Source organism: Nuphar pumila, chromosome 7, assembly GCF_984573655.1.
Source record: "Nuphar pumila chromosome 7, dmNupPumi1.hap1.1, whole genome shotgun sequence".
Classification (NCBI taxonomy): Eukaryota; Viridiplantae; Streptophyta; class Magnoliopsida; order Nymphaeales; family Nymphaeaceae; genus Nuphar; species Nuphar pumila.
The window spans coordinates 119,292,723-119,306,625 of NC_143255.1; the positions used below are offsets into that span (position 1 = coordinate 119,292,723).

At 37.1% G+C, this 13,903-nt stretch overlaps 1 long non-coding RNA gene and 4 other non-coding genes across 9 annotated transcripts in view; all 5 read left to right on the plus strand.

Moving 5' to 3' along the window:
- Window positions 1-4,828: 4,828 nt before the first annotated feature.
- LOC149833172 (uncharacterized) overlaps window positions 4,829-13,903 on the plus strand; it is a 46,215-nt gene continuing 37,140 nt past the window's right edge. For 2 of the 5 annotated variants that reach the window (XR_016433405.1, XR_016433404.1), the window contains exons 1-3: window positions 4,829-5,289; window positions 5,441-5,494; window positions 5,593-5,769. This is a non-coding gene — a long non-coding RNA (uncharacterized LOC149833172). Of the gene's footprint in view, window positions 5,290-5,440; window positions 5,495-5,592; window positions 6,521-13,903 lie in introns of those variants that run through there. The other 3 variants (XR_016433403.1, XR_016433402.1, XR_016433401.1) reach the window with 3 other exon arrangements.
- Window positions 7,667-7,740, plus strand: LOC149833173 (small nucleolar RNA Z199). The gene has a single exon (XR_016433475.1). It is a non-coding gene; the product is annotated as a small nucleolar RNA Z199 (small nucleolar RNA).
- LOC149833174 (small nucleolar RNA SNORD18) lies at window positions 7,891-7,969 on the plus strand. The gene has a single exon (XR_016433516.1). It is a non-coding gene; the product is annotated as a small nucleolar RNA SNORD18 (small nucleolar RNA).
- On the plus strand, window positions 8,109-8,198 carry LOC149833175 (small nucleolar RNA U54). Its single transcript, XR_016433472.1, has one exon. It is a non-coding gene; the product is annotated as a small nucleolar RNA U54 (small nucleolar RNA).
- On the plus strand, window positions 8,283-8,375 carry LOC149833176 (small nucleolar RNA R64/Z200 family). Its single transcript, XR_016433498.1, has one exon. It is a non-coding gene; the product is annotated as a small nucleolar RNA R64/Z200 family (small nucleolar RNA).

Sequence of the window (13,903 nt, forward strand, 5' to 3'; positions counted from 1 at the left end):
ATTCTCATAGCATGTGTTTATATGGATGACATCATCTACACATGATCTTTTGGTGCTCTTATCAAAGAATTTGAAGAAAGTATGATGCATGAATTTGATATGACTGATTTGGGATTATTACACTATTTTCTTGGTCTTCAAGTTCAACAGGCATACGATGGTATTTTCATTTTTCAAGGAAAATATGCATTAGATATGCTTGAAAAATTTAATATGTTGAATTGTAAGACCTCCTCTATACCTATGAATGTTAATGAAAAGTTGACAATGAATGATGACACTACTAAAGTTGATGATAAATTGTGCAGAAACATAGTTGGGAGATTGATGTATTTGACACAAACACGTCCAGATATTGTTTTCCCTGTTAGCTTGATTTCTTGATGTACCATGTGGCTTTACAGGTACACTTAAGCAATGTATCATGTGTTTCATGGGTTGATTATGATGAATTGAATGATGCGTACTAAAAACATGTGTTATGTGTTGAACTCATGATGTCCATGAATGATTAAAACATATCACAAATAGGATTGTAATATGTTTGAAACCATGAGATGCATGAATGATTGAAGCATACCATATATAAGATTGTGATATATTCAAAGTATGTTATGAATGTCATGTGTGATGTGTATGATTTCTTTTATATGTTGGTACATGCTATGAATAATATGTTTGAGAACATGAAACATGCTTAGCATAAATAATTGTAGGAGATGCCTTGCAGGTACATGCTATGTGTGATATGAGCATGTTGTTGAAATGATTTTTTTACATGCCTAAAATAATAAAATTATATGGTGCATGTTTGTGGATAAGGCATGAATGCTCAATGAATGTGGTTATCTATGCATGAATGAATAACATAGTGTATTGTGAGACAATTTGGTCTATGGGAGATGACTAAGAGAGTCAGGGCTTCTGTGATAATTGTGAATGATGACCTATAGTTTAATAATAATGATAGCCTAATTGGAGTGGTGGTACTTTTCTAAAAATGAGAGTTGTACCTGTAAACCACTAAGGTTTGATCGGTATCCTCGCAAGGAGTTATTTTGAAGGTCGGCCTGAGTATGGTTGGTATATTTTGAGAAGTTGTTTTGACAACCTACATAGGGTTCAGTTGGTATATTTTTGAGAGTTGTTTTTGACGACTAACCCAATCCACTTAGAGAGGTGGGTGGTACAAGCCTCGTGGGACTGTATTGTTTTAGAGAGTTAGATGCGCCTTTTTCCCAATCCCATGTAGGTTAGGGGACTGGACTATCATTGTATATTTGTTGGTAGTGTTGTTATCTTTGCAGAGTATAGGTATGTATACTGATCTGTTTATCGTCGATGATGTATCTAGGTTCGGCCATGAAAGGATACAACAACTATAAATTCTTCTCTTAGACAAGGGTATGTTATCACCTTGTGTTGAATGCAGGGGACTTTACCCAGTAGGCTTTTTGAACAAAATAAAATACATAGAATAATGAACATCCTGAATGGTTGTATTGGGTGTGAACACCCACATTACCTAATGAGTTTTTGTTTTTAATCAAGATAAATGATGCATTAGATATTTAGAAACACTTTTGCCATATGCATGATTAGTATAATATAGCCATGTGGTTCTCTTATATTTTTAAATGTCATTGCATATAAACATGCAAATCAAAGCAATATATTGAATTGGTCACGTAATTGACCTATTTATTTTGCCAAGGATATGACTAATTGCATTGATATGCATGTGCATGTAAAGCATGATGGAATGGTCAAGTGAGTGATATGATGAATTATGTCAGTGATGTGGCTGAAATGTATTGAGATACATGTGCATGTGATTTACATTGTGTTGGTCATTAGATTGACCTATTTTCTCAATTATGTAAATGAATGAATGGTGTTGGTCATGAGATTGACCTATTTTCTCAATTATGTAAATGAATGAATGTATATGAATGATGCTTTGACTTGTATGTCTTGAGTGCATATGAAATATGCTTAATGATGTATGTTAAAGTTGTTTATGCTGAAATATACCTATGTGGAATGACATACTAGTGATAGAATGCCTATTGTGTGTATGAAGCATGAATGCTTAAATGAATGAATTGTGAAATATTTTTTCCTTGACCATCACTTGTTGAATGATGAATGATGCATCATGTTATTACTTGTAAATGCTTGATATATTTTCTTCAAGTTTAGTATTAGTATTTCTTACTGGGCAAGTTGAATCTAATGGCCAACAATATTTAGCATTCTTGATCATTGACATGATGTATTGGTCGAGTTGCATCATTGAGGGCTTCATTGTTAACCATTATGATTCTTTGAGAACCTTAGTTTTTGTTTTCTGTTTTTAAAATGACTTATAAAGACTGATAAACTTTGATATTTTGGAATGATAGAACATGATGAATGTTAGCTCTTTGATTATGTATATAGTTTGAAAATCATCTCATATGATTACATTTCTTTGTTGTCCTTCTCTGACTCTACTCATGGTCTTAACCATTTTGAGAAAATTCATTTTCACATTAAAGACTTAACTTTAGTTACGACTTCTCTTATATAATAAAATTCAATTAGTTTTTTTGTTTATGGGTGGTTTCTTATTGGACTTAATGCTAATAGCATAATAATACTCCTGTGCTTACACTCATGCGGTTACATTTTATTTATATAACAATACGACAAAAAATTTTTAGAAATTCTTAAAAACATGAAAGTTTTAAAGGTTGGATTTTGGGGTGCGTTACACAATGTCGGGTCTACTATAAGCATGTGTAGTGCATGCTCCATGGTCTATGCCAGGTCCTTGAGTGATTTCTTTATTGACACCATGAGTAGGTTTATTTCTTGAAAGCCTTGGATTCAAGAGACCGTACCGTGGGAAAAAGGAATAAGATACACTACATCATTTCAACTCACTTAGGCTTATACCCCTAAACTATTTTGTGAGACATTAAAGGCAATGCATCAAAAAATTTGAGGTTGTTTTTTTTAGTATCCAAATTGACACAACTTATATAAGTATTTAGATAAGCTCGTTCTGCAACTAAAACTAGTAAAACCATGATAAAATCTTGTACAAATCATAGGTGCATGCAATAACATAATAATAATTCATGAAAATAACTAAGGTCATATTTTAATATTCATGAATTTCATCAAAAGTTATGAAAGGCCATATAAAATATCCAACATGCCCTCTACAAACTCGTCATAAAAAAATAAACCCTCTACATAATGGAGAGAGATGAGGAGAAAAATGATATGATTGGAAATAGTGAAGGTGGTAAGCACGGAAATGGTAATGACAAGAACAATGGTGTAAATGGGGAATTGGGTGGTAGGTATTTTAGTGAAAGGATGGAGAAAATAGAACTTGTGATACTCCTATCTTTGAGAATTGTTCCAAGATTTTGGATCAACATGATCAAGCAAGTAGAAATTATATCTTTCACCACCAAGGGCGTAGCTAGGGGGGCAGGACTGGGCTGTAGCCCAGTCCTGCCTCCCGAAACAGTTAATTTTTTTTTTTAAAATCCCAGCCCTGACTGCAGCAAATAGTTTGATTTGTCCATATGAAATAGATTTTTATTAATAATTGTAGCCATTTTTTATTTTATCTAAAAAAAAAAAAATTCGGGGCGCTGCCCCCGAACCCCCAACTATCGCATAAATAAATTTTTTTCCTACACCCCTGATTGCCCCCCCCCCCCCCCCTCACATGAATCCTAGCTACGCCCCTGTTCACCACCACCGCCACCCCCCCTCCCCCCGTTGGTATATCTTTCATTTTTCAAATATTTTTATTTTATTTTGCTAATGCTACACAAACAAGTAGAAATTTTACATTTAGGGCATGTTTAGAAGCAAGAAAAACTCTCGTAGGAAAAGAAAATTTTGTGTATGAAAAGTTTTGATATGATATTTTTTAAAAAATAATTTTTTTTTCACTTGTTTGGGTAGCATGAGAAAAATAAAACAAAAAATCAATAAAGAGAGGAGGATCGTGTTGGTGGAGCTTCTCTAAAACAGTTTTTCGGGTGGTGGGTGATGGTGAAAAACATCATGAGATAGTGGTGGTGGAGCTTCTTGATGCCATTTTTTGGGAGGTGGGTGGCGATGAATGGTGGAGAGGGTTGTAAGAGTGGGTGGTGGTGAGATGAATGATGGTAGTTGAGTTTCTCTGACATGGTTTTTGGGAGATGGTTTCTCTAACATGGTTTAGTGGTGAGATGGATGTTGAAAAATCATAGTGGGGAGGGTAATTTTTTGAAAGATGGGTGGTGAGACAGTTTGGGTATTTTTTTTTGGTAGAAAACATTATTTTACTCTTTTGGAGGAATGTTTCTTATAAAAAAAGATACTTTTTAATAAAGGTCTCTCGTTTTGGAATGGTTGAAAGTTATACGGTTTTACCAACGTGGCTTCGATTGTGGGTAGGAGCTGTTGGTTCACGTTACCATGTGTTGAGACGTTGCAAGTTAAAAACCCAATGGTATGTTGTGTAACTGCTTAAGCCCAGCTTGGCTATAAAAAAATATAAGGTTTTTCTACTTTGTCACTTTTTCTACAACTTTCTCACTTTCAAGGTATCTAGAAAAATTATTATATCAAAACTTTTTTATAACCAAAAATTTATTTTCTTATAAAAAAATTTCTTGCTTTCAAACCGGCTTCCTTTGCATAACGAGATGGCTTATTAGGGTTTTGAGTCATCCACTTCCGCTAGGGTTTTGTCACCCCACCTCCTCTCCTTCGTAGCCTTTATATATACCGACTTACAGGAAGGAGCCACAGGGCATAGGCGGTGGCAGCAGCGGCCACTCGAAGCAGACTCTCTCTGCCTCTCTCTCATCTCCCATGGCGGAAAGCCCCTTTGATCCCGTAAGCCCTCAACCCAACATCTCTCTCTCTCTCTCACCCTTTGTTCTTTTTCCCAAATGGGATCTGGAAATGATCAACGCCGTCTTCAAACTTGTATGGATCGTAAAAGCCCAAGGTGAGAGAACCCCTCCTCGTTCCTCTCTCTCACGATAACCCTCTCCCCCTCTCTCTCTATCTCCTTTCTTTCCCTTTGATCCCCTGTTTGATTCTGATGGAGATCCGCCGCTTCAGAACGCGTGAGAGCTGAAGGCCTGGACGCCTTTAAGAACGATGTATGGCTTGTTACACCATTCTTTTCGGATCCTAAGAATCCCCACTTTCTACTGAAACATGGAACGCTTCTCCCTTTGAAGGCCGCAGGCGCGACGTCTACGAAGAGGATCTGACCGGCCACAGGTGTGCTATCCTTGCTTCTCAGAGGTTCAGTTTGATCTCCTGCAATTTGTGCTGCATTGGTTGTGTATATATCGTATTTGGGCGTCATAGACCGCATTCTGATGAGCATCTATTCTTCTTCTTTTTCTCTATTTTCGACTTGTGGATGCAGCGAATTCAAACTCTCTGAAGTTGAGCTGTGAGCTTCTTATAACGTTCGTTGCCGGTATGTAGTTCCGACCAAGCTCTATTTCTTGATTGCTGTTTCTCATTGTTAACTGAAATATGCTTGAAGTCGTTCATGTTGCGAAATTTTGAAAGTAGGTTTTGTTGCACAGAGGCTGTACAGCGTGCTGCTATTATTGCTGAAGTTGAAGGTGCCGAAGAAGCCGAAGCGACTCACTTGGAAAGGATTCCGCCTCAACTGCTGTTGGATTTCTGAGACGAATCTCGCTTTTTAGAGATCGATGGAGCTACAAAAATCTGAGCCTAGATTTTTGGGTAATAGTTTTAATTCTTCATGCTTGACACAAATAATTTTCACAGCACAATTCAATCCAAGTTCATACTTTCCTGAAATCTATGAATTTCTTTGCCATTTTATATCTTGAGAATCTCTCTGGCTAAACGGTTTAGGTTTACATTTTATATCTTCTCTTTGGCTCAGAGTTTTCCATCTTAGGGTCAGAGTCTCCATTTTTCTCTTGACATTGTTGTTATTTTAATGATTATCAATATGTTTGTATTTTCTCATCCATTTTATTGCTTTTGTGAGGCGTTGCATTCTTTGGTTGATACCAATGGATGTGTCAACAAAAGCATAAATCAAATTCGTTTTGAATTTGCAATGCAGACCATTCAATTTTGTGAAAAATGGCTACACCCTTTTAGTCATTAAGGTTTTATTGCTTTCATTTGCTTTTTGAAGTTTTCTGATTTATTTCAATCTGTTGCTTCTCTTACCCATTTCATTTTGAGCTTCCTTGGCTTACGCTAGTAGGTTGGTTCATGCAGAGAAGCATATAACAATTCCCTATAAGAATGCCACTGTTAAACAACTTGTTGCGATTCTGTAGCATCACGTTACCTGTCTCCTGGTACAATCATGTAATCTATCTGTTTGGATACTTAATGGTAGTTTTATTATTGTTAAAAATGGTAATGAAGAAAATTAATTGAGCTAGAGTGCCACTATCAGTTCGCAATAAACTGTTCATAGTGTGTTGAATAACATGCCCACAAATGAGTTTGTCGACAGGACTTTGATATGTGCTTATATTTTTCTGAGCGTGAAACTATGATGGTATATTGTTAGTACCACTACCATCTGAACTTTCTTTCTACTTTGTAATTCGTATGTTTTCGCTAACTACAGTGTTGCATTTCTTTTGGGTGCAATGTTGGATATTTATTGGTTGAATGCATGACTAATCCAATTTGGCCATCTAGCCAATCCTTCTCCTTGCCCCATCCGCTACCAATCCATGGCGACATGCTTTAGGATACGAGTTGCCATTTGATTTTAATAGCTTGGAATTTGGTTGTATCAGCCTAACAACCTCCTTTGAAGAGGCCTCTACAATTAGGTAATGTATAATGCTTAAAAATTTCTGTTGAAAGGAGTTGGGCCAGGAAAGCTGCTGATCAAGATTTCAAATGCCCATTCTATGCCTCAGATTTGACATGGGGTTAGTTACAAACTGATTGGATGAGTTCATAAACCCACAGGTTTGGTTCTTTGGTCTAGGCCCCACCAAATTATCATCCTTGGGATCATTGGATTCACTTTGTGCTGGATGCACCACAATAAATCATCAATGTAATCTATCAAAATTGGTTTGTCAAATAAGGAAGACCAATCTGGTTTTCATGGATGACATTGACATTTGGAAATGTCGATTGCATTTTAGGCTCTGTTTGGGAGGCATTGAGATGGACACACCATTTCCTTGTGATTTCAAAATATGGTTTTGCTAAAATGCGGTGTTGACGACGGAATTGTGGACAACATCCTCATTTTAATGATATGGTGTGGGAACTGCCAACTCCATTCCTAATGCAGTTTTTTGGCAACAACATTGCTCCCAAACAGCATAGAGCTTGAGTGCAAGGATCCCAAACAATGTCTTGGGGAGCGTTTGATTGTGTCCTTGGGATGCATGTACAATCAAATTCACGACGTGCGGGATGCTGGAACACAGCATTCCTCAGGACAAATTTGTGGTGTTAGTGTCGGGGATTGGGGGGATGAAAATCTAGGAGTCAGGGAGGGAGGGGGATACCCACCCAACTCTCCTCTCAGCTTACATCTGCTTGGGATTTGGGTAACCTCATTCCTCTTTCTCCCCCATCTTCTTCCGTCTTTCTGAAATTCTCTAGAAGGGCATAGAAGAGAATCTGTCAAGTGATGAGGAAAATACTGCAACAATATGATCAAACCTGATTCTCTTCGTATTTAAGTCTCTCATGGCATCTTTTCTCTTCTACGTGTCTCATTTTTTGTTCTTAGAGTTTTTGGGTTTTGAGTTTTTTTATTGTTACACAATTCTTCTTATTGCTCCTTTTTTTCTTTATTCTTTTTTTTTTAAATCCTCTCTTTTCAATGGCATGAATGGATCCGTTGGGAGATGATGACATCCTTATTTTGGTCCGTGTTTCTGATCCAACCGTGACTGATACTTTTTCTCCAATCTCTGATCCCACAAACGGATTCTTTTGTTTATTTTGCCTTTTGTTTTCATGTAGCTTTTATTTTTTTGGTCTAATTAGTGCTCTTCTTTGTTATTTTTAAATATTTATTTGGTCTTGTGTGCAAATACGTTTTGTATCATAACCATGGTGGCTCAATGATTCGAAGCCAATATCGGCTATATACGCTATTCTGAGATTTCTCAATTCTCTGCTGATAAATGAAGAATAATATGAGAGCTTCCAAAAACCCTTTGGTTTTGATTTCTTATGATTTTGAACAAAACCCTTTTTTGGCTGTGTTCATCCTGCCTAGTGTCTATTTGCATCTGCTGTGATTGAGTTGTGATATTTCCATTCACATGTCAGACTTTGGAGACGCAAGTCTATGAGAAAACATATCATTTTCTGAGCAGATTGAATTGAAGAGCTGTGTCGTTTTGATGCCCTGTTACAGTTAATATCGGTTGCCCATTCCAATTGGAACTGCTATTTTGCTCCATTTTTTTTATTTTCAATGTCAAAGATTCACTCTGGTTTATTATTTTTGAAAATTCTTTCTCAAATTTCTATTTTATTTTTGATCGTTTAATAAGAATGCCAGTTTTAAACAGCATGTTTCTGCATCTACTTTGGCATCAAGTTACCTGTCTCCTTTTTTAGAGGCCTATCCTCGAAATAATTGCTTTACATTACATTATTGGTTTTAAATTAAATGTTCCCCGTGATTTCATGATCAAGCACTTCATATTTTTTTCTCTAGTTGGTTTTGCAGCAGTTTTTGTTCCCAATAATAGTGTGATGAGAGACCAAGGGTTTGGCTTAGTGGGATGGGGCCTAGACTGTTTGATGGGCATTCTAGGCTCAAATCCCATGGGCATCACCCCCTGCGAAAGTCAAAGCTTGGCAACTCCCTGGGTCGAGGGGTAACCCCTCTGAGTTTTACACTGACATGGACAGAGGCCGTAGGCGAGCCACCAGTGCTGCTAGGTCTCTGACCCTGGCGCATTTTTTGTTTCAGAGTAAAAAATAAAATAAAAGTGATAAGATATTTTTATTAATTTGAGCAACTTTTTTATTTCCATCTATAACTCGAAGAAAGCACATCTCACACTAAGAAACCATTTCTAGTGGAGTGGGCCTTGGCTCAGCCTTCCATACCTACTGCAGTCTAGGTTCGACCCTGGTGCCTATGCTGGTTGTTGGTTTGTACAAGAGGGGTGACACCCATGAGGACTTCCTGTCTATCGGTGAAGGCCCCCACTCCGCTGTGCCAACCCCCTTTGAGTCTTATTTATTTCAGCAACTTGTTGCACCTTTTTATTGTTTTGAAAAGTCTTAATTTTGATGTACCTTTTGGAAGCTACCATTTATCACCCACTCAATTTGTGTGTTCTGCTGGGCTCGGGTAATTGCAATAATTTGATACTGAACCAGTGATCCATTTGGATATGGGATTCCAAGGCTATCACCCTTGTCAGTAAACGATCCTACCTCCCTACAAAGTAAAGAGGGTGGTTCTGGTTCCATCATATTTTACACTTTTGGGTGTATCTTTTGTTAAGAAAAGTGTTGCTAAGGAGGAAGGCCTTGCTAAGGAAGGTGTTGAATCTATCAATCATGGAAGGAAGGTTAAACGTGATTTTTGCTACGATAGGAAGATTGAAGATAGTGGTTGTTCACAACAAGACAATAATGAAGGGTTATATAGTAACTTCGATGAGCATGATAATATTGGAAAAGGTAAGCCACATGAGGCTGTTCAATTTATAAAGTTTCAATTTTTGCAGTCAATCATGGTTGAGAAAAGAGTAAGGAAATTAGATGAGAAGAGAATATGAGGTATCATTAAGAGTGTTTTATGCAGCAAGAGAGCTCAGGTTTTCATATGATTAGAGATGGTCTTACATTCACCAATATTGTATTGTTACTCACCTTATGTGAGCCCCTTTACATCTAAAGCTTGATATGTGTACGTAAGGTGAGATACCAAGGAGAATGTGTAAGAGAAAAATAAGAAAGATTAAAGGAAACAGTGAGAACATTTTTTTGTGGACATAGGTTACACTAGCCAAACCATGTTAATCCATCCTTCTTTGCTCTGTATGTTACATCTTCTCTTTGACTCAGAGTTTTCCATCTTAGGGTCAGAGTCTCCATTTTTCTCTTGACATTGTTGTTATTTTAATGATTATCAATATGTTTGTATTTTCTCATCCATTTTATTGCTTTTGTGAGGCGTTGCATTCTTTGGTTGATACCAATGGATGTGTCAACAAAAGCATAAATCAAATTCGTTTTGAATTTGCAATGCAGACCATTCAATTTTGTGAAAAATGGCTACACCCTTTTAGTCATTAAGGTTTGATTGCTTTCATTTGCTTTTTGAAGTTTTCTGATTTATTTCAATCTGTTGCTTCTCTTACCCATTTCATTTTGAGCTTCCTTGGCTTACGCTAGTAGGTTGGTTCATGCAGAGAAGCATATACCAATTCCATATAAGAATGCCACTGTTAAACAACTTGTTGCGATTCTGTAGCATCACGTTACCTGTCTCCTGGTACAATCATGTAATCTATCTGTTTTGATACTTAATGGTAGTTTTATTATTGTTAAAAATGGTAATGAAGAAAATTAATTGAGCTAGAGTGCCACTATCAGTTCGCAATAAACTGTTCATAGTGTGTTGAATAACATGCCCACAAATGAGTTTGTCGACAGGACTTTGATATGTGCTTATATTTTTCTGAGCGTGAAACTATGATGGTATATTGTTAGTACCACTACCATCTGAACTTTCTTTCTACTTTGTAATTCGTATGTTTTCGCTAACTACAGTGTTGCATTTCTTTTGGGTGCAATGTTGGATATTTATTGGTTGAATGCATGACTAATCCAATTTGGCCATCTAGCCAATCCTTCTCCTTGCCCCATCCGCTACCAATCCATGGCGACATGCTTTAGGATACGAGTTGCCATTTGATTTTAATAGCTTGGAATTTGGTTGTATCAGCCTAACAACCTCCTTTGAAGAGGCCTCTACAATTAGGTAATGTATAATGCTTAAAAATTTCTGTTGAAAGGAGTTGGGCCAGGAAAGCTGCTGATCAAGATTTCAAATGCCCATTCTATGCCTCAGATTTGACATGGAGTTGGTTACAAACTGATTGGATGAGTTCATAAACCCACAGGTTTGGTTCTTTGGTCTAGGCCCGACCAAATTATCATCCTTGGGATCATTGGATTCACTTTGTGCTGGATACAAACAACAAACAACAACTACGCCTTCATCCCAAAACATTTGGGGTCAGCGATATGAACCAAAAAAGAAATTCATTTTCGGTCTTCCACATGAATCCTTTTCCTCCAATCATTTCTATCCAATGCCATGTTCTTGGTGAGGTTCAAAGCATTCATATCCTTTCCTATCATCTCCATCCAAGTCTTCCTAGGCCTACCCCGACCTCTTTTAACTAATATATTTTCCCATTTCTCCAACCTTCTAACTGGAGCATCATTAGTCCTTCGCCGAATATGTCCAAACCATCGTAAACGATTCTCTCACATCTTATTTTCAATGGGTGCAACACCTACCTTCTTACGTATCTCCTCGTTCCGAATCTTATCCTTTATTGTATTTTCACACATCCATCTCAGCATACGCATCTCAGCTACACTCATTTTTTGAATATGATGTCTCTTGGCAGCCCAACATTCCGTACCATATAGTAAAGCAGGACTAATAGTCGTCCTATAAAACTTTCCCTTCAACCCCAATGGCATTCTACGATCGCACAATACTCCAGTTGCACTTTTCCATTTCATCCACCCAACCTTTATCCTATGATTTACATCTTCATCAATTTCTCCATACTTTTGAATGATAGATCCCAAATATTTGAAACAATCATCCACCAGTATTTCTTGCTCACCAAGCTTCACTACACTCCCATCACTACTTCGTTGCTTACTAAACCGACATTCCATGTATTCTGTCTTACTCTTACTCAACTTAAAACCTCTTGCTTCCAATGTCTGTCTCCATAATTCTAACTTAGCATTAACCCCAGCTCTAGACTCATCAATCAAAACAATATCATCAGCAAACAACATACACCACGGTACATTTTCTTGAATTGATCTCGTAAGCTCATCCATCACTATCGCAAATAGGAAAGGGCTTAAAGCAGATCCTTGATCTAACCCAACCGTTATCGGAAAATTGGTTGTCACCCCTCCACAAGTGCGGACATTGGTTACTACTCCTTCATACATATCTTTAATTATACTAATGTACTTGAGAGAAACACCTTTCTTCATCATTGTCCACCAGAGAACGTCCCTAGGTACTCTATCGTAAGCCTTCTCTAAATCAATAAAAACCATATGCAAATCTTTGTTCCTCTCTCTATATCTTTCAATAAGTTGTCTAAGAAGATGTATAGCTTCCATAGTTGATCTTCCAGGCATAAAACCAAACTGATTCTCCGATATCATGACAACCTTCCTCAACCTAGACTCAATCACCCTCTCCCAAAGTTTCATAGTATGACTCATGAGTTTTATACCACGATAGTTTGTGCAATCTTGTATATCACCCTTATTCTTATATAAAGGCACCAAAGTACTCTTCCTCCACTCATTAGGCATCTTATTTGTTCGCCAGATCAAGTTAAAAAGATTTGTCAACCATTCTAAACCTTTCTCTCCCAAGCATTTCCAAGCCTCGATAGGTATACCATCTGGGCCAACTGCCCTTCTTGATTTCATTTTCTTCAAAGCCTCTGCAATTTCTTTCTTTTGAATCTTGTGCATGAAGTCACGATTTATCTCATGAAAAGGAATGGAGAAGTCTCCAAGATCTTGAGCATGACTATCATTAAAAAGCTTATCAAAATAATCTTTCCATCTCTCCTTAATCTCCTCATCTTTGACTAAAATCCTTTGCGTTTCATCTTTGATACATCTAACCATACCCAAATCCTTCGATTTCCTATCTCTCATCTTTGCAAGCATATAAATATCCTTCTCGCCTTCTTTGGTATCCAACTTGTCATAAACCTCCTTATATACCTTAGCCCTCGCGTTTTGAACAACTTTTTTAGCTTCCTTCTTTGCTATCATATACTTCTTCAAATTCTCATTATCAAGACTCTTACTTAGATTTCTATAACACTCTCTTTTAACCTTAATAGCTAATTTGACATCCTCGTTCCACCATGATGTATCCTTACCTAGTGGTGCACCGCCTTTAGACTCACCCAATACCTCCTTAGCCACTTTTCTCATGCCACCTGCTATCTTATTCCACATTGATTCTGAATCCTCTTCGAGACACCAATCAACTTCTTTAACTACCTGCTCTACAAACATTCCTTGTTTAGCTCCTTTCAGTGCCCACCACTTAATTCTAGGATCTATCCTATGTCTATCTCTTTTGCGGCATTGTCTAATTCTAAGATCTAAAATTAAGACTCTATGTTGTGTAGCTACACTTTCTCCCGGTATAACCTTACAATCGATGCAACAACCCCTATCTCTCTTTCTAAGTAGGAAAAAATCTATCTGACTCGTATTAACTCCACTTTTAAATGTTACTAAGTGAGACTCTCTCTTCCTAAACCAAGTGTTTGCTAAGATCATATCATAGGACAAACAAAAATCTAAAATCCTTTCTCCACTTTCATTTCTTTCTCCTATACCATAGCCTCTATGGATACTCTCAAATCCATCCCTACTAATGCCTACATGTCCATTAAGGTCACCGCCGATGAAAAGCTTTTCTCCATAAGATATCCCTTGTACTACTCCATCTAAATCTTCCCAAAATTGATGCTTAATGAAATCATTTAAACCTACTTGAGGTGCATAAACACTAATAATATTAATAATATCCGTACCTAATACTAATTTAATAAGTAAAATTCTATCACCCTTCCTACGGACC